The following is a 19,994-nucleotide window of genomic DNA, read 5'->3' on the forward strand; positions in this document are numbered from 1 at the left end:
GCCCAGAATCAGGAGAAAATATTTCCGATTCTTTTATTAGTTAAAAGCATTAATTCAAACTCTATGCCTTTTAATGCCATTTGGGGACAATTTTCTGGTCTGTCTCAATGGATTTACTCTATGAACTTAGAATTTTCATTTACTTCTCTGTAGTTTTTAATTATATGTTAGGCATTGCATGTACTACTTTGTAAATGTTTGGGGGTTTTGTTATGTTCCCTTGAAGAATGTTGAGCTTTGTTCAGCCACATAGTCAAAATCATGGAAAATCAGCTTGAATACTGTGTAAGCTGATTTCCCCTCCTTCCATTTTTAGTTTATTTATTTATTTATTTATTTTGCTTTTTGGGTCACACCAGCAGTGCACAGGGGTTACACCTGGCTTTGCACTCAGAAATTACTACTGCTCTGCTCAGGGGACCATATGGGATGCCCTGGGAATCTAACCCCGGTCGGCTGCGTGCAAGCCAAACGCCCTAACTGCTCCAGCCCCGCCCCCTTCCATTTTTATTTAGGTACCATGATATATAATACTCGAGCTCCAGCGGGCCCAGTAACGTCTCCATTGGAGACTTTGTTGTTACTGTGTTTGGCATATCGAATACGTCACGGGGAGCTTGCCAGGCTCTGCTGTGCAGGCGAGATACTCTCTGTAGCTTGCCGGGTTCTCCGAGAGGGGCGGAGGAATCGAACTCGGGTCAGCCACGTTGGCTGCGTGCAAGGCAAACGCCCTACCGCTGTACTGTTAGCGATAGTTTCATGCTTTGTACCAACCAATACCACACCTACCCCCAGAGTGCTGCTTCCCTCAGGCAGTTTCCCGAAGACCCCTCTAAGTAGCACCCCCGCCTGTACCCCCCGTCCCCAGGATCAGTTCTGTAGATCAGCTTTCCAGTTCTGTTGCCTTTGGTCCTTGGTTGCGCCCTTTACAGTGTGTCTTTCTCCCCACCCCCAAATGGATTCAGAGAAATTCTTTAATTTTGCTTTATCTCTGACTGTTTGAGTTTTTGCCCTGTTTCTGACGCTTCCCATTTTCAGATCATTGTAGTCTGAGAAGATAGTTGAAAATGATTTCTGTCATCTTGATTTTATGAAAATATATGTTGTGACCCATCATGTACTCTTGATTATGCTATGAGCATAATCAGGAGAATATGTACTCCACTTTCGGGAGATGAAGGGCCCTATATAAGCCTGCAGGCCTATCTCTTCCATTGTGAGGGCTGATTTTTATGGTTTACTCTTTGCATGGGGCTGGAGCAATAGCACACCGTTAGGGCATTTGCCTTGCACATGGCCGACCCGGGTTAGATTCCTCCGCCCCTCTCAGAGAGCCCCACATGCTACCGAGAGTATCTTGCCCTCATGGCAAAGCCTGGCAAGCTACCTGTGATGTATTTGATATGCCAAACACAGTAACAAGTTACTGGACCCGCTCGAGCAAATCGATGAACAATGGGAGGACAGTGCTACAGTGCTACTCTTTGCATTTGGCCAAGTTTCCCAGAAAATGTCCTCTAGTCAGGGCTAGTGGTCTTTCTTTAGTATCTATGTGACAGTGCTCCTTTGTGGCTTCAAAGGGAGACTGAGACATTTACTGTCCCTTGAAATCTTACAGGGCTTTACATTCCTCTAGTGTTGCAGCTATTGGAGTCTGTCTACTCTGTGCATAATTCATTCCCTTCCCTCCCCGGGCTGCCATCCCAGGAATCTACTAACTTTGGGCTCAGCCAGCAAATAGAGAGTTTCTTTGCAAATTGTATTCTTCATAGCGTTTACTGATGTGAAAGATTCTCTTTTTAAAGCTGCCTTGACCAGCCTTTATACTAACCATGGTTGCTTGGTTTCATGTGCTATAGCAGACTTTGTCATTCCACTCATGGGAGGTGCCGTGTCAGTGAATATTAGCATTTGGCATTGTTTCCCTAGTCAAAGGCTGTAGCTGGTTCATACTCTAACTTTTTTTGTGTTTTCCATTGGCTCCAAAGGTTGTTATGTGTGTTTGTGTATATCTGCTCCAGGGATTAAACTCAGGGTCTCACACTTGTAAGACCAGCATCCAACTGATGATCTAAATCCCTGGTCTTCAAAGTTGATTTTTATACTTGTTCACAGTTTATCATTATTTTTGGATGGAAGTTATAATAAATTCAATTTCCTTAAGAATCTGGAGGCCAGGGTGTAGCATAACAGTAATAGAGCACTTTCCTTGTGTGTGTGAGTCCCTGGAGCTGATTCCCAGCAACAGAAAAAAAAAAAGCAAAAAAATTGTTTTGTGTGGTTTATTTTTCGTCATTTGTAAACAGATGTCAAACCTCATTTTCATTTGGGAGTTTAAAAATAGTTTGGAGTCATGTATAATGGATGAAATCATTGCTAGCCAGTAGAGGACTGCTTAAACCCAGGAGATTGTTTTTTTAATGAAATGCTTAGTGTTTATGAAAAGAAATGTAAGATATTTAAGCATACTCTTTTGAAATTTGATAATGTTTCTTATTTAGGCCTCGGCACAGGTTAGAGCACCACATGAGTTGGAATGAAGCATACTCTGTATACCTATGTAGAGGATTGAGAGTAAACAGTAGAAATTATTTTCAGTGACTCCAGTGTTCTAATGTCTGTATGCCAATTCCTGATATATTAAGAAGAGTTGAAGTGTTTTTGAAGTTTCTTACTTGCCCCTAATGAATTTTGATCACTGTAACTGGTTAGGGAAGTTAGTATGCATTTTTAAATTCCAAGACTAGAGAAATTAGGTCAACTTGAAATATATCATACTCTAGGAAAATATGACTGGCCTTAAAAATGAAAATTTACACCCTCAGCATTGTTACTATTTTGCTTTTAGCTGCTGATGCTCAGCATGGTTGACTGCAGCATCACAGTGATGTTGCTAGGGGTGAGTGAATATTTAAGGAGGTCAGAAACATTTTATGTTCTTGTCAGCAAAGCTACCTTAAATAATAATGGTATTGCCTTTTTTTAGTTTTTCCTAACCTTTTAAGCAACTTCAAAGTATTCCCTAATCAGCAGAGATTTTTGCTTGATATACCTTTAAGAGAGTCTCTTTACAAAAATTTAAATGGTTATGTTATTGAATTTTAAAAAAAGAAAATACTGATAAATATAAAAAGGGAAGAAAATTACTTTTACCCAAATTCCCCTACTAGGAACCGTCACATTTGAAGGCATTTTTTCTGTTTCTACTTACAGGACTGGATCACATTATGTGTATTTTATACTGTGTTTCCTCCTTCGTTCAATCACTCTGTGTATGATGACTGTGCATGTGCTATTTTGAAATAAAAAATATGCAGATGCTTGTTTAAATCTGTCTAAACTACATTTCTTTAAATATGGCAGGACCTAGAATAAGGTAAATTTATCATTAATTGAAACTATATTTACTTTTACTTACTTTTTAAAAATTTTTGAACAGAACTTTATTTATTGTTTTTTGGGCCACATGTGGCTGTACTTGGGGCTTACTCCTGCCTCTGCACTGAGCGATCACTCCTGGCAGGCTTGAGAACACTTTAGAAGTCAGGGATCGAACTCTGGCCACTGCATGCATGACACTATCTGCTGCACTATCTCTTCAGCCTCCTTTGCTCTTCTTTGAAACTGATAACCATGAGGGAAAAAATTTCAGCTCCTGCTTGAGCAAACCTAAGAGCAAAAGGCCTGCTTAATATTTCGTTGCATTAGAGGCAGTCTGCCTGTGGGCACCTGGATATAGTGTTTTCTCATCAGCCCTGTCACGTCATTTATGCTATCACAGTGCAGAAGCTCCTTCCGCTCCCTGCCCTCTTTTCCCCCAAGAATTGCACAGGGGGCAATGCTTCCAGAGAACAGCAGATTCATGACACAGTTGATTTTGCACTTCATTCCTGAATTTTGCATTTCACTGCGTTGGTATTTTGTATTCATTACACAGTTGATTTTACAGTTCATTCATTGTATGTTGAGGAATCTTTTACTTTCTGTTAGAGGGGTCGTTTGAGGTCTTGACCCGTAGGATAAGAAGTTCGGTGATAGAGGACAGAAAGGCCCCAAAGTTGCCATTTAAAAGAACACTCCCCTGAACACAATCGTTTATATTATACATTCAGCCACTCCGGGCACGTGTCATTGGGAAGTGCCAAAGCCTTTAGTTTAATCAAGGTCTCCTTGCCAGTCTTGTACCTGGGTGTTGAGCTGGCAGGCAGTCTTCCTGTGGAGACAGAGCTCACCTTGAGCCCTGAGGCCCAGGTCAGAGAAGCCTGTTGTCAGCATCTTTACCTCCCCCGGGCTGTTTGAGGAAAACTTCTTGAAGGAGGAGATGTTTAATTGACATCTTAGTGAAGAGATGGGTAGGAAAAGGGGAGGGAAAAGGCAGGGAGAACTTTCCAGGTAGAGGACGTATCACAGACAGAAATCAGGATTCAGTCCGTTTCCTCTGTTCCTGACAGAGGACTTCTGGAGTTGCTTTGGAATATTGGTTGATTTTCCTCACGTCACCCGTGTGAAATATGTGGCAAGCATGGCCTTCATTGACACATTTTTCAGATTGCTTCTTTAAATGTTAATAGCTTTGGACAACCTAATACTGAATAAATGCATCATTTCAGTCTCTTAACCCAAAGACCTCTCTGAACTCCCCTACAGACTAGGCTCTTTTGAGAATTACTTGGGCTGCTTGCCTGTTGAATGGTTATATTATTTCAAGATTTAAAAAATTTAAATCGATTTGTTTTGGGGGTCAGTAAGCCTAGGCCTTTCTCCTTGCTCTGTGCTCAGGGGTAGTGTCGAGAAATTCTCAGGGAACTATATGCAGTGCCGGCGATCGAACCTGGGGCGGCCATGTGCAAGGAAAGTGCCTTAAGGTCTTTTTGACCCAATATAGGGCCCTCCCCAGGGGGCCCAGAGGCTGTTTCTGGCCACACTGGACTTGACTGTATGGACCTGACAGTTTGGTGCTTAGCCCAGTGGTGCCAGTCAGTGGAGCAGCCCTGATTGGGTTCAGAGGCTGCCATGGCCACACTTGGTGGTGCTTAGGTGGGCATGTGATGCCCAGGATTAAATTTGTGGTCTCATGCCTTCCAGGCGTGTGCTGCAGCCTCTTTGATCTGTCTCTCCATGCCTGTCCTAGATATTTTGTTAGTCACAGCATCTTTCTCTTTGCTTCAGTAGTATGTCCTAGACTTCCTGTGGAGACCAGGTGACTATCTAGGCCAAGGGTTAACAAACTGCAGCTGGAAGGCCAAATCTGGCTCAAGACCTAGTTCTGCAAATGCATTTTTACTGACACACAGCCCCGTCCACTCATCTCTATATCATCCATGGCTGCTTTAGCACTCTACAGGATACTGAATGGCAGGATATACCAATGATCCTTTTTGTATAAAATGCTGACTTTTATACAATAATAGCAAATGATATTTGCTTTTCACTGGTCTAAGCATAATTCATAACCGAATATCTCCACGTAAAACAAAGAAACACACAAATGCTCTATCCCCACATGCTCAGGATTTCTTTGTTTTCAATTGGTGTTTTCTGCTGATGCTTTCCAAGCCAGTCTGCAGTTTGTTATTTCTGAGGGCGAGTTTTCCTTTTTTCTCTCCTTTCTTAGCAGTTACCTCTGGTGTAACTAATAAATAGAGGGGCCGGTATACCCTATTATATCACACTGCATCACTTCAAGTTTGATCAGTCTTAGAGTTTGGTCCCACACCTAAAATTTGAAAACTATTTTTCCTTAGAGGCGTTTTCACTGTCACATTGCTTCTTGCTTCACAACAGTCTAGAGAAGAAAAAGAAAAAAAAAACTTTGGCTCCAGCAGAAATGTTTTAAGCAGAATCTGACTATTTCGGAAATTGGTCACTTTGGGTATATCACTGCACTTCTCTAGATGTTAGAGGTTAGTTGTCTCTACCAGAATTGTGGAAGGATGAAGGCCAGGAGTTTAAGCATCTTTTGTCCTATTCCCTGAGGCTGATAGGACTGGATAACTGACTTCTCTCACTTTCATTCGTTAGTGGAAGTGGAAAGGTTACATTTTTTTTTCTAATTTTATTGTGCAGTAAGTCTGTAATTTTGTTTGTTTTGCTTTGGGGGCACACTTGCTGGGACTCAGGGCTTACTCCCGGTTCTGTACTCAGGGTTCACTTGGGGACTCAGGGAACCATGTGGACTGCCAGGGATTGAGCCTGGGTTGATTGTGTGTAAGGCAAGTAAATTATCCACTGTACTTTCACTCCACACTCCCTAATGTGGCTTGCTTTTTATATTTTGATTTATTTTCATTTGTTTTCCACTAACATTAAGAACATAATTCTTATTTAAATAAGTATTAGAGCTAGGAGAGAGCTCACGGGGCTAGCATGTGTGTTTGGCATGTAGGAGACCTGGGTTGATCTCCAGCACCGTACAGTGTTCTAAGCATCACGAGGACCAACTGCTGAGCAGCACACGGGAAGTATTACTTGAGAATAGCCAGGTATGGCCTGAGAACCAAAAACCAAAGCATCCCCAAACAAACAAAAAAGACCAGCCAGTTAGAACAGAAAAACATGAAATTTAAATTATCAGCATTAAAATATCTCTAGTCTCCCCCCCCCCCCCGGAAAAATAATATTACAGAATGAAGGTTCTTTTAATGTGTCTTGAAATAAAACTAGAAGCATTGAGTTTTGAGACCGGAAGGAACTTGACATATTTTTTATGCCTAGATGGCAAGAGTTGTGGGTAATTTGTTTCTAGTTTCAAAGGTAGAAGTATGCAGTTCATGAAAATACAGACTTTGCCAGACTGAAGATAATAGGGAAGGAAGATGTTGAGTGATAGATCTCCCTCCCTTCCTCCCTCCCTCCCTCCCTCCCTTTCTTCCTCCCTCTCTCCCTCCCTCCCTTCCATCCATCCTTCCTTCTCTCTCTTCTTCTCTCTCTTCTTTTCTCCTATGTTCTTCTCTCTTCCCTCCCTTCCTTTCTCTTCCCTCCACTTTCCAGCTTTCCCTGAGAACAGCTCTGGAGAGCTATGCCCCTGGAGTATTTAACCCTTTTGTTTTAATAGCTCTCACTATGCCTTTGAGCTGTTGTCATTACACAGAAAACAAGTTGCTGTTTATTTTAAATAGACGTTTCTAGGAGAAAAGAGAGCTCCATCCGCATTCTTAACAGCCCATCAAAACACATACTGGAAATCTGTCTCTTCAGTGATTCTTGTTTAGATGTGTTTATTTCTACTGGAAATATTAGCATAAGCATTATTTGCTTATATCCAGACAGGCTCCTTATTTACAGATGTGAATTTAGGAGTAGGGAAAGATAAAGAGGAATAGACATGCTGGTAAAAATGTTTGTCAGTCCTCTTTTGTTTTTTTACCCCCTACTTAGCATCCCTAAGTTTTAAGCATAGGAAGTAGATCATTCATAAAAGGGCAGCTCAGTTTACTTAGAAAACACTGTGCTTTGCTTGGAAAATGGATTGAACATGTAATGTAACTGGTTGTTCAGTATTTTTTTTCTTTTGCCACAGAGTTTAGTTCTTTCAAGTAAGAGTTTATCATGCCATGAGAAGTTGCCCCAGTTGTTTCCTTCGAGAATATTTGATTCCATTTTACTATCTCTGACGTGAATACTAAAGGTTCATGCACTTGCATATTAAGAGTCTAGGAAAGAGAGATCCAGGTTGGGTGGTTGAGTGACCGTGACTAAAATCTGGGTGTGTCTACTTATGTCACCATCTATCAATGCACAGGTTAGGACCAGGGCATCAATGAGGATTTTTTCAGTTTTCAAATGATGTGGATTATCACTTTTGCCAGTTTCTGCATGTAGCAAAAGGGACTGTTGAGCCTAGAAAGAAGTGTTTGGCTCAATGAGTTAGTCTTGTATAGACTACTTAAACATTATTGCTTATTATTAATTCATAGACTTCAGAATATTTGTGTTTGATTTTTAAAGAACCCATAGTAGACATTTCACATTTATTTGTATTATTATTTTTAGTTTTTGCATAACATCTGGTGATGCTCAGTGGTTACTCCTGGCTCTGTTCTCAGGAATCACTTCTGGTAAGGCTCAGGAGACCATATGGAATGCTAAGAATTGAACATAGGTTGGCTGCATAACACGGCGAGTGCCTTACCCACTGTACTATTGCTCCAGTCCTTTTTTTTATTTATTTATTTTAAAATTTTTGGTAGGCACTGTGATTCACAGTATTTTTAATCATAAATGTCAGGCACAGCATGTTTCAGCATTGCACCCCACAACAGAATGTTAGTATCTCTCTAACGAAGGTCAAAATCTTCTATGATGTTTGAAATGTGTCAGGGTTTGATGGATGAAATAGTCGTTGCAAGCTAGAGAGGGCCTCTAATGACCATTTCTAAGGTAATTATTTCCTTGTTACATCTGCTCCATTATATTCTCCAAACGACCAGCCTGGGGTGAGAGGACCTGTGTTGCAAGAGAGGAAATGGAAAGTTTGCCTGCCCAGTGTGACCTTGCGCTCTGACCCCTCGCTCTATTGTTCCTTCCCCTCTGGTCTCAGGTGAACAAACATGGGATTGCTTCAGACCTTGACTCCCATCCCCTGTGTCTTAGATACCAATTGCTGCACACAATATCCACACGAAGGGTTAACACACTGACACTGGTGCTGCAATTTGTGTTAGTGTTAGTTTAAATGTCTTCCACGTGTGAGCACTCGTGGTACATACTGGCATCCCTGTGTGCAAATCAGTGCACAAATGATCACACAAGTTTTATGAATCAGTAGTTGGGTTGTGAATTGGAGAAGACTTTATAAGGCCACAAAGTATGAGCAGGGCTGCTGAAGCTCGATTAGAAGAGGATTTGCCTCTAAGCTCATGTGATTATTGGCATAATTTAGTTTCCTATTAACCACTTGCTGGGGGATGCTCTCAGCCGGCTCTCTCTGTGGGCACCTCACCATGTGACAGTTTGCTTCTTCAAAGCCAGCTCGAAAGAAACTCTTGCAGCAGAACTAATGCTGTTATCTTATCTGATCATCACATGATTCTGTCATTTTTGCCTTATTCTCTTGCTTACAAGCAAATCACAGGTTCTATTCCATTCCGTTCAGAGTGGCATGAATTGCACAAGTGTTGAATAATAGGCTCATGGGGGCCCATTTTAGAGTCTGCCACATTTGAGGCTACCCAGGACTTGACTCCTCTTGGTCTTTACTCTGCTCTCTGTGCTTTCTCCTCCTCATTTAGGAGCATTCCTTCCTTCCTTCCTTCCTTCCTTCCTTCCTTCCTTCCTTCCTTCCTTCCTTCCTTCCTTCCTTCTTCCCTCCCTCCCTCCCTCCCTCCCTCCTTTCCTCCCTCCCTCCCTCCTTCCCTCCCTCCCTTCCTTCTAACCTGCCCACCTCCCACTTTTTAAAAATATAACGGATAAATCCATACTGTTGCTAATGAGTGAGGATTAAAAAAAATAAAACTAGTGTTGGCAGTAAGTGGCTTGCATTTTTGTGTGGCTTTCATTTCTTAGAGTTGCCTGCTTAGCTACTTGGCATCCTAATTCTCACTAAAAGAATTAGTATTATGGAAAATAATTCATTTCCTCTCTAAAGAATTGGATATCGAAAAAAGAAACTCACTGCTGATATGATGAATGCTAACAGATACATCCTTGAGCTTTCTGTTTGCACATTAATAAGGGTCTCAACTAAGATGAGGCTTTTTTCTTTTTTAAATAATGCTAGGAATTAATCCCAGGTTGTCACACATGCAAGGCATGTGTTCTTCCTCTAAGACAGTTTCTGACCCTTGGATGGGGATTTTTATTCAGTACTACTTTAACCTGGCGAGCTCCCCTGATGTATTTGATATGCCAAACACAGTAACAAGTCTCACAATGTTACTGCGCCCACTCGAGCAAATTGATGAACAACGGGAGGACAGTGACAGTGCCTACTTTAGATCAACCAAGATAAATGTTTTGAGTTATTTTCAAAAGTCTAATTTGAAACTTTCTCCAAAATAATGACAAAGGGGAAAAATTTAATTTAATGGATTATGTGAATTTAATAGACTGGTGAACAAAATAATTACACTTTTAAGGAATCCTGTATTGGACAGTGTGTGTGCACAATTTCTGTCTACAGAATTACTTTCCAAGATATGTATTACTGTCCTTATTTTCTGGGCCTGAAAACCGAGTCTTAGAGGAATTAAATTAGCCGGCAGAAACAAAACTGCTATTTAATAGCAGAGGTGGAGTTCAAGCCTATGCATTTGCAACCTTCTGCAGTTCCTAGACTTTTCAAAGGCATTCGTGCCCAGCATGCAGGGCTATAAAGTAAGCATGCTCATTGATAGCTCGTCATGTGCCTTTCATTGTTGGGTGTAACTTTTTAGTCTTTCCCAACTATTCCTTTTTATGTGTTTGGGAGTCATGCCCGACAGTACTTTCCACATGTGGTGGTGCAAATTAGACCTGGGCCTCCTACATGCAATGCACATGCTCGGTCCATTGGCCAGTGTCTCTTGCTGCTCTTTCCATAGTAGTCTTACTGGCAAGTTCCTTCTGGAAGCTAGATTTATGTGCTATTTATTCTATACATTTCTTTCTTTATTCCTCTCTCACTGTTTCTCTGTATACCTCTCTCTTTCTCTCTCTCACACACACAAGCTTCTTGTAATGGCTTAGGTAACTTTAAGATTTCTATATATTCTGTAACTAAGATAATACTTTCATATAGCATCTCATTGTTTACACCACTTTCTAATTATTAATAAATCTCTTTTCTCCAAATGGCTTAATATTCAGTTGGGCAAAATTAACAGGGTGATTTTTTTTTACTATTTTTTAATTGCACTATTGGAATACACGTTTACAACAGCATTAATGGTTATGGTTTTGATGTATGTAGTTACTGCATCTCACATGATCACTACCAGTGTGCCCAACACCACCAGTATCCAATGTTACTTCCATCCCATTCCATCATTCCCCTCACACATCTGGTTCCTGTCTTCTGGGATCCATATGTTCTTACCCTAAAGCGAACAGTGGTTCCATTTTACTTGGTAGAACTGGGGTATTTTCACTTGAGGTTCTGTGCAGTGCAATAAAGTAGAATATCCTATCCTTAGGTTGTGTACCCTGGCAGGTTAAGGAAGTTTGAGAAAGGAGAAAACATTGCTCTCAATGACTTACTCTTGGAAAAAGGACGGTTTGGGGGTATATATTCCATGATTTCTCAGGTGATAGACTGTGCACACACAAGAGAGCAGGTCTGGTCATGGAGCAGTGGGTGGCCTTGGTGATAAAATAGGACCCTGGTGACTCTAAGCATGCTTGCTCTGGCCAACTTTTCGCTTTCATCTTGCTTTAACCTCGCCACCACACAGTTTATTAAGGGACAGTTGATCCTCTGTTGGAAAGGAAGGAATTGGGACTTGGAAAATGAAATGAATTTTTCTAAGGTAACTAGTCACTAAGGTAACTTTCATAAATGGTAAAACTTTGAACCCAGGTTATTACATGTGCTGTGTCCTATGCTTGATTATAGTGGTTTGGATTGCCTAATGGTTTCTCTTTTCTATAAATTTTAAACAATTCTGGAAGTAGAACAGACATGTAAATGGGAATCAACATAGCTTATAGCTTTAAGTACTGATAAAGCAGGATTGGAGAGCCCAGAAGTATCAGTTGTCTCCTTCTCTAAAGCTGAAATCTGTATCTACCCTACATCCCCGATCTAACCGTCCAGGAACAACTGGAATAGCTAGCTGGCATATTCTCCTAGCAGCAGGCAATGAGACACTGTCCTGCTTTCTGTGTGAAATGAGTTTGTTCCAGGTGTTAGAACCAGGGCCGTGTTGGGGGTGAGGGGTGGGAGGAGGATTGGCAGTGGTGGGTTTGCTCAGGAAAAATGAATGTTTTTCCTCAAGGTCATTTCAGTGTTATTCTATTAGACTTCATTTTTGATTTGGGGAAGAAAGGAAGGGACAGCTATAATTTTTCCCTGTGTTTTGAGTTTAGAAAAAGAAAGGGAAAACATAGTGTAGAACAAAGAATGAAAGGTGTGGTTAACCAGATTCTTTTTCTATATGACAGGTGATGAAAACGTACTGGAACAATGGGAGAAGCCAGTAAATTATAGGATACCAAGATGACAAGAATTTTTCTAAATGAACAGTAAGTAAAATTTTATTAGTTCCTTAGAATTTTTAAATTAAATTAATTTTTTTTAACTACAGGGTAAAAATTTGTGTAAGAGGCCATGGTAATGGGATGGGGATGGAGATCAACACAGAGACTTTGCCTTGGATCTGTAAGGCCCTAGGTTTGACCCCTGGTCCAGGGGGTGGGGCTGTTTAAAAATATTCAAACCCTTCAGAAAGCATGATGCTAGGATTTGAGAAATTTCAGTTGTCTCTGCAGACACAATTTTATTGTCCATGAATTCAGCCATGTGCAGATCTAAATATTTCATCTGTAGTTAAGCCTCAAATGGTTGTGCTTGTGCTGAACATGTATAGGCTTTTCTTTCTTACCTAGTGATACAGTATTTGAAAAATCACTCACATAGCACATTCATTGTGTTAGGAATTGTAAAAAAATCTTGGGATAAAGTAAAGTACATGGAAGAATGCGCAAAGGTTATTTATTTATTTTTTTGTTTGTTTTTTGAACCATGCCCAGTGACTCCTGGATCTCTCTGCTCAGGAATTATTCCTTGAGGTGTTTGGGATCATATAGAATAAATATTGACCATGTTCAGGATAAGCACCTTAACCCCTATACTACCTCTCTGACTGATGTGCATATATTATAAACAATTATATAATTTTGTATAAGGGACTTACATATTCTTAGAGTTTGGTATCCTGAGTATGTAGGCATCCCAGAACCAGTATTTCTGGATACTAAAGGATAACTATTCTTTCCTGGTAGGGTGTGTTGTGTTAAGTTGGGTGCATCAGTTTGGTGGATTAAGGTTAAGTCATTAAATAATTAAGGAATTATATTTTAATGCCAAGCAAACTTGTAAAGACCATTCTCAGTTATAAAATAGTCTTGGTCCCATTGTTGTGTGAAACTTATATCTTTACCGTATTTTGTTTGATACATTGTGGGGGTAAATATGAATAAACTTGATGAATATGGATAGAATTTTGAGCTGTCTCTGCCCTCCCCACCTCCTCATGCATCATTATCCTCACATTTCAGAACCCATTAATGTCTGCATTATGAAAATGATAACATTGGTATATGCGATAGCTTGGTGGGAAAAATTGTGTATATTTGAGCCAGATATTTTATGGTGGTCTGACCTCTGTTTTTTTGCTTTTAGTCATTTCCACTTCTCAACTATAGTTGCTCTGTGTGTGTGTGTTGTGTCCGTGTGTGTGATTTGATCCAGCCTCTCAAGAAACAAAAGACTGTATAGATAGTCTTTTGTGTTACTCTAGTATATCTTAAGACCACAATAATTATAGTTTCTATTCTTCCTTATATTTGTTTCATGATTTACAGCTTGCAAACTTTTGTTTTGTCTTAGAAGATTAACTTCCTCAGCAGGCAGTTGTAGGTTAATACTGCAGGTACTGACATGCCTGTAAACTTTTAGGCCAGCACTGCTGGGTGGAGAGGTTTGTATTTTGCTGACTTCCATGATTTAAGAACTCTCACCTTGATTGGTGTACCATAGCAGAGTTGGGAAGTGGTGTAGAGAAGAATTTGACCAACCAGATACAAATTAGTTGCAAATAGTGTCAAGAGCACATCTCAGAGTAAATAGGAAGTGATGAGTTTTGAATATGTATTATATTTGCTTTTAAATATAATGGATTTAATTGTATGTTTACATAGCTTAACTTTTTAAGTGGTGGTGTTTCACAGTTGTCTTGCCAAAAAATCCTGAGAATACAACATTGTGTTCTAGGGAACTGGAACAAAATGGCTCAGGTACACCCCTGATTGCATGTTTTCTATTGTAAGGACATTTCTGAGTTTACATTTTTTCGGTTCTCTTTCTTGGCCCTGTTGGTAAGATTTGGTTTGGATGATAAAAACAAGATTTGGATTGAAGCGATAGTACAGCGGGTAGAGCATTTGCCTTGCCACAGCCGGCCCAAGTTTGATCCCTGGCATCCTAGATGGTCTCCTGAGCACCACCAGGAGTAATTCCTGAGTGCAGAGTCAGGAGCATCATTGGGTATGACCCAAAAAGCAAAGCAAAACAAAAACCAAAAACAAGATGGGGTTGAATCTGTGCTTGGCAACCAAAGTTGTCATGGTCATGAAGCTTCTGGAACTAATGATAATGTTGAGAGTAGTTTAAAATTTAAACCTTATTTGTGTGTGTTTTGGGCCATACCTCAGGTGCTGTGGGTGGGGATGCTGTACCAGGCAGAGTGCTCAGGGAACCATGCAGTGCAAAGATCAAACCTGGAGCCTCCTGCATGTGAAACATGCATTCTAGTCCTTTGAGCTACTTCCTTCACTCTTTGTTTAAACCCAGCGCCTTTTCTTTAAAAAAATTTTTTTTGAAAATTTTATTGTTTTATTTTTTCATTTGTTTGAGTTCTCAAGTTGTTGACTTAGCTTTTGTAATCCCTTGCCTCTTCTGGTTGTTGAGTGACCATGCTTAGAGATAAGGCACAGTTCACTCTTCTCTAAACTGAACTTTCTTCTCTCACTTCTCTGTTCTCCTTATCCACATTTTCACAGGAGTGAACCCTGTGGGGCCAAACAGACAGGATGTCACCAGATTAGCCTTGGCAGATGGTTTTGCTTTTGATTTAGAAATGAAGGGTTGTGTGTGTGTGTGTGTGTGTGTGTGTGTGTGTGTGTGTTGGAGGCCACAACCAGCAGTGTACAGGGCTTACTCCTGGCTCAGGGATTACTCCTGGTGGTGTTTGGGGAGACCTTATGGCAGACTATGGATCAAATCTTAGCCTCAAGCAAGACTAGTGCCCTACTTGCTGTACTATTGCTCTGGCCCCAGAAATTAAGTTTTAATGAAGTTCTTTAGCAATGCGATAATTTCCAACTCAACTGAGAACTGAGGCTGTAGGAGAGGAGCTGGGTGAGGGATATGGATTTGGTGGTAGGTGTAATGTACTCGTTTTCTAAGCTTAAAATAATAATATTAAGACTATCTGAAATCTTAATGCCTTATTGAAATTGATTTTTTTAAAAAAGTGAATTGTCTTCAGAGACAGAAGCAAAAAACAAAACAAAAGCATCTAGGTAGTTTTAGGTTTGTAGTGACTTGATTAATACTTTCAAACGTTTAAGGAAGGGGAGCACACTAGACCTGATATATATTCTAGAAGCAGTTTCTTCAGTTTTCTGACTTGCCCTTTCGAAGGGAACAGTTGAAGCCTAAAATTGCTAAGGAACAGCCAAGATTGTGATAGTTGTTTTTATTTTAAATCTCACCCACCTAGTTCTGAAAGCATAGTCTTGACTGAGCCTTTGAAAAATGCCTCAGTACGACATTACATGATTCTCATAACCAACTATAGAAAACAAAGTATTTTACAATGCCTTTTCATCAATTCTGATTGTTGGGGGGGAAATTCTAAACAATAATGGTGCACCTTTTGTCGAAATAATGAATGTAATCAATGTAGAGAAGAGTTAAGTAGAAATCATCTGCCTCACAGGCATTGGGAGGGGTGGGAGGCGTTCTTGGTGGTGAAAAATGAGTACTGGTGAAGGGAAAGGTGTTTGATCATTGTATGACCGAGACTTAAACCTGAAAGCTTTGTAACTTTTCCCACAGTGATTCAATAAATAAATATAAGAAGAAAAAAAAGAAAAAGAAAAATACCTCAGATATTTCAAAACATTCACTTGTATCAATTCCCTGAATCAGAGTTACATAATCTTAAACCATTTTCCTCTTTATTTCCGCCTAAAACAATAGATATTTATAGTTCCTACTGAGTTAGGATTGAATGAATTATTGCAGACATAATTCTTGACTGTTTCAAGTGGAAACACGTGAATAGAAACCTGAGAGACTTACTTTTGATTATGAAATACTGCTCTGTGTCCTAATGAAATCGTATAAGGGTGTTCTGGTAACTTTTGAAAGCAAACATGAGATAATAATTAACAGGGAAATTTCACCAAAGGTAAATGTATAATTTCTTTCCAGAATGAACTGTATGCTCTTAGTGGAATCCCCTTATAGGTAAATTTGGATTAGAGTACAGTGAAGCAAATTGTCTGTAAATGTGTAAATTTTACAGCCTTGTATTATGTTCATCTCAACAAACTTCAGTATTTTCTTGGTACTTAGCGGTCATAGGTTGTTGGGTAGATTCCGTTAATAATCAGACAGGCTTATTCCACTTCAGGTGTTGATATCAAGCCTGAATATAGAAACTTATAATTCTGAAACAAATATGGTAGATTTTATAAAGCGATATTAAGTACTTGGGAAACAGGCTAAAGAATTTACGTGTGTCACAGGAGTGAGAATTATCAAGGAGGGATTCATGAGCAAATGACATTTGAATTGGTATTTAATAATGCCTTTTCATTAAAAGGCCTCTTTTGGGTGGGGGGGGGACCTCTCAAGTGGGTACTCAAGACAGCTAGGGCCGTGGGGAACAGACACTAGCATTCTCTACCAGCTGGACCGAGTGAGGTTAAATGCAAAAGCCCAAGAATTTGAGGCTGGTGGGTTATCCACGTGATGCTGGGGGCCTCCATATGATACCCAGGTACTCAGGGCCTCCAAAGGCACTCAGCAATGCTGAGGAACCCTGTGGTACCAGGATCCAACCACCATACTATCTCTCTAGACTCTAAAATGCCTTCCAACAAGTATGAGCATTAATGAGTGCTAATTGGAAATAACTTAAAAAGGTTAAAATCATTCAAAATGTAAAATTCATCAATATGATTCTTAGAGGTAACTTTCCAGGGGATCAGACGGATGCCAGAGATCAAAACTGGGTCGATCCCATGCAAGGCAAGCACCTTAATTGCTGTAGTATTGCTCTGGCCCCCTTAGAGGTAACGTTAAAAAAAGAAGTAGATTTCTTTGCCTAAATTTTATATCCATTTCTTTCTCTCCCTAAAGACTGTTCAAAATAATTGTATTAAAACCATATCATTATAAATATTATTTTAAAACCTCATAATTGGCTATGTGTTGAGACCATGTTATATCAACCGTAATAATTTTTGTTGTTGTTATGATATGGTATGGTATGGTCTATAATGTCTGCAACTGCTTCCCTATCAGTGGGCATTTAATGGGTCTGAACTTTCCAGTCTGTAAAGCAAACAATGGTGAACATCTCTGTGCATGCATTATGGCACATTTATCCAGTTGTTTGAAAAGGATCTTTGTATAGGGTTAGGGTAGTATGTATTCTTCTACAATTTGGGTAGAGGAAATAGCTTGAGTAAAGGGGCAGGAGTGGGAAAGGACAAACCTATTCTGGAGAAAATCTAGAACTGTTGTAGGAAACAAAGAGGAGAGAAATATTTGTTAGGACTGGAGGAAGCAGATAGAGGAGGGTCTTTGGTGCTATACCCTTTATTCATTCTCAGTATAGATTCCACGTTGGAATCTATACTATATCAGACTAAGACTTTGAGTAGTTTCCGTAATTTCCCCTATTTAGGGAAATGAATTGCTCATTCTGCTTTCCACATAGAAGTGTGCGTGCATGCATGAGTGTGTGTGTGTGTGTGTGTGTGTGTGTGTGTGTGTGTGTGTGTGTGTGTTACTGTAAGAGGGGCCTGAGAGATAGTAGAGTGGATAGGGCTTGCCTCATATGCAGCCAACCTAGATACAATCCCTGGTACCCTATATGGTCCCCAGAACTCCCCCCAATTGTGATCCATGAGTGCAGAGCCAGCCTGAACATCTCTGGGTGCGGCCCAAAACATAAGCAAACAAAAAATAAGTATTGCAAAACTAAGAGAGCTTACGAGTAAATTGCATGATTTAGAAATCTTAGAGTATGAAGTGACTCTGTTCTAGTGGCTGTTAAATAAAGTTGACAATGAGGTGCTGAAAGAGTTAGCATAAATATGTTCAGAGTGTCTGCCATCCTTAAGATGCTCTTTAGGTATTTTAGGTCAGCTTCCTTTCCCCTCTCTTCCTGAGTGTGTTTTTACCATACTGTTTCATTTGTATCCCATATTAGACTTCCTAATTCTAAATTTGTGTGTTCAGCGAAGTAATTTACTCCAACTCACTCATTAGTGTAATGTTCTTTCTTTTGATCTGAACTTCTTAAATAGTATATCTTATGCCCCCCCATAATGTAAATTGCTTAAATACACTATTAGAGCAAAATAAAACTCTTTGTAAATTAGTGATTGTTGTTTAATTTCCCTCTGGCAAGTTACTGTCTCCTCCACTCCTCCTGTGTGAAGTGAATTTTATTGCTGTTGGTAAGAATGCTCCTTTGTTTTTTTCTCTTTACGGTATTTCACATGACATGTTTGACTCTACAGGGGAGATCCAGTTGTCTTGGCTTAGTAATACTTTACCTCCATTTTGAATAATTTGTAGTTGGTCTCTCATTTTCCAGGCCATGTGTCTAATGATATGACAAATGTTAAGGTGATCTAACTTTGGTTCATGTTCCTTGGACCTCGGACCTTGAAGTGAAACCACGAATCAAGCTCAGACTAGTAGTTTCTGAGTTAAGCCCACAGGCAGTTTAGCTCTTGCTTATTCTGTGATTGAATTGACCTATTTTCTGTTTAACTATTTCTGACCTCTCTACTCTGACTTTTAAAAGGCACCAGGTTAATTGATTATTAAAATTCTATATGGCCATGGTGCTGTGAAGCTTTATCCCAAGGTCTCTCTTATACATGTAAAACATCATACAGTTTTTTTTCTTGTCCCACATACACAAGAAGAAATGGTTGTCAGCCTCAGTGGCATTGGAAGGAGCACTCAGTGATCTGTCATGGTTTATCAGGAATAATATATAAAATTGTTTGGATGGTAGGTTCATGTTCCTGATTGTAATGTTATTTTTCCTAATAGATAATGGGAAGTATAGCATCTTGCATGTATTAAACATTGAATAACACCCCCTACCAGTTTCAGTCTCAAATCAGTTTATGTTGTTGAATGTATTCTTTGCGTTTATATTGTCAGAACTAAGTTACTTCAGTCAATTATTTTTGAGACTAAAAACAATGCCTGAGACTAGTGCTTCATGAATGAATGCCCCTGTTATTAATAGGACAGAAAGAAAACTTTTATGAAGGTATCATTGTTAGACGCCTAATTTTCAGATAATCTGCATATTAGTGCAAGCATCAGTACTGTTTAAGACTTGCCCTGAGAAATCCTTTTGTTCTTCTGAAGAGAATTTCTTTTTCTTAGGAATAGACAGAAAGTCAGTGTTTTTTGGCTAGTCACTATTACTGCCCATTAACCCCACCTCTTTTCAGCAGGAAGTACTATGAATATTTATACAAAGTATAAATCATTAACTTTTAGTCTCCCCTACCCCTCTGTGGCTGCTATAGAATTCACGATAAAAATCCCAGTTTTACTTCCTTAGTTAAGCTGATTCCTAGGTTCTTGATTTTCTGGGGCACAATTGTGAACAGGATTGTTTTTTTCTTATCGCTTTCTTCTCTTTCACTGTTTGCGTATAGGAAAGCCATGGACTTTTGGGTATTGATTTTATAGCCTACAACTTTACTATACAAGTCTATTGTTTCTAGGAGTTTCTTGGTAGAGGTTTTCGGGTTCTCTAATTACAGTATCTTATCATCTGCGAATAGTGAGAGCTTGATTTCTTCCTTTCCTACCTGAATGCCCTTAATATCTTTTTCATGCCTAACCGCTATTGCAAGTACTTCCAGTACTATATTGAACAGCAGTGGAGAGAGTGGACATCCTTTTCTCATCCCTGATCTTAGAGGGAAGGCTCTCAGTTTTTCCCCATTGAGGATGATGCTTGCTGTAGGCTTGTGGTAGGTGGCTTTAACTATATTGAGGAAAGTCCCCTCTATACCCATTT

General features: G+C 39.7%; 1 protein-coding gene across 3 annotated transcripts in view; it reads left to right on the plus strand.

The window, feature by feature from the left end:
- Positions 1 to 19,994, plus strand: part of SGMS1 (sphingomyelin synthase 1) — a 309,219-nt gene that overhangs the window by 176,964 nt on the left and 112,261 nt on the right. For all 3 annotated transcript variants that reach the window (XM_056120601.1, XM_056120602.1, XM_056120603.1), the window contains one exon: positions 12,079 to 12,159. The gene's annotated coding sequence lies outside the window, so the exon portion shown is untranslated. The remainder of the gene's footprint in view (positions 1 to 12,078; positions 12,160 to 19,994) is intronic.

The sequence above is a fragment of the Sorex fumeus genome, unplaced genomic scaffold, assembly GCF_029834395.1.
Source record: "Sorex fumeus unplaced genomic scaffold, SorFum_2.1 ptg000043l, whole genome shotgun sequence".
Taxonomy (NCBI): Eukaryota; Metazoa; Chordata; class Mammalia; order Eulipotyphla; family Soricidae; genus Sorex; species Sorex fumeus.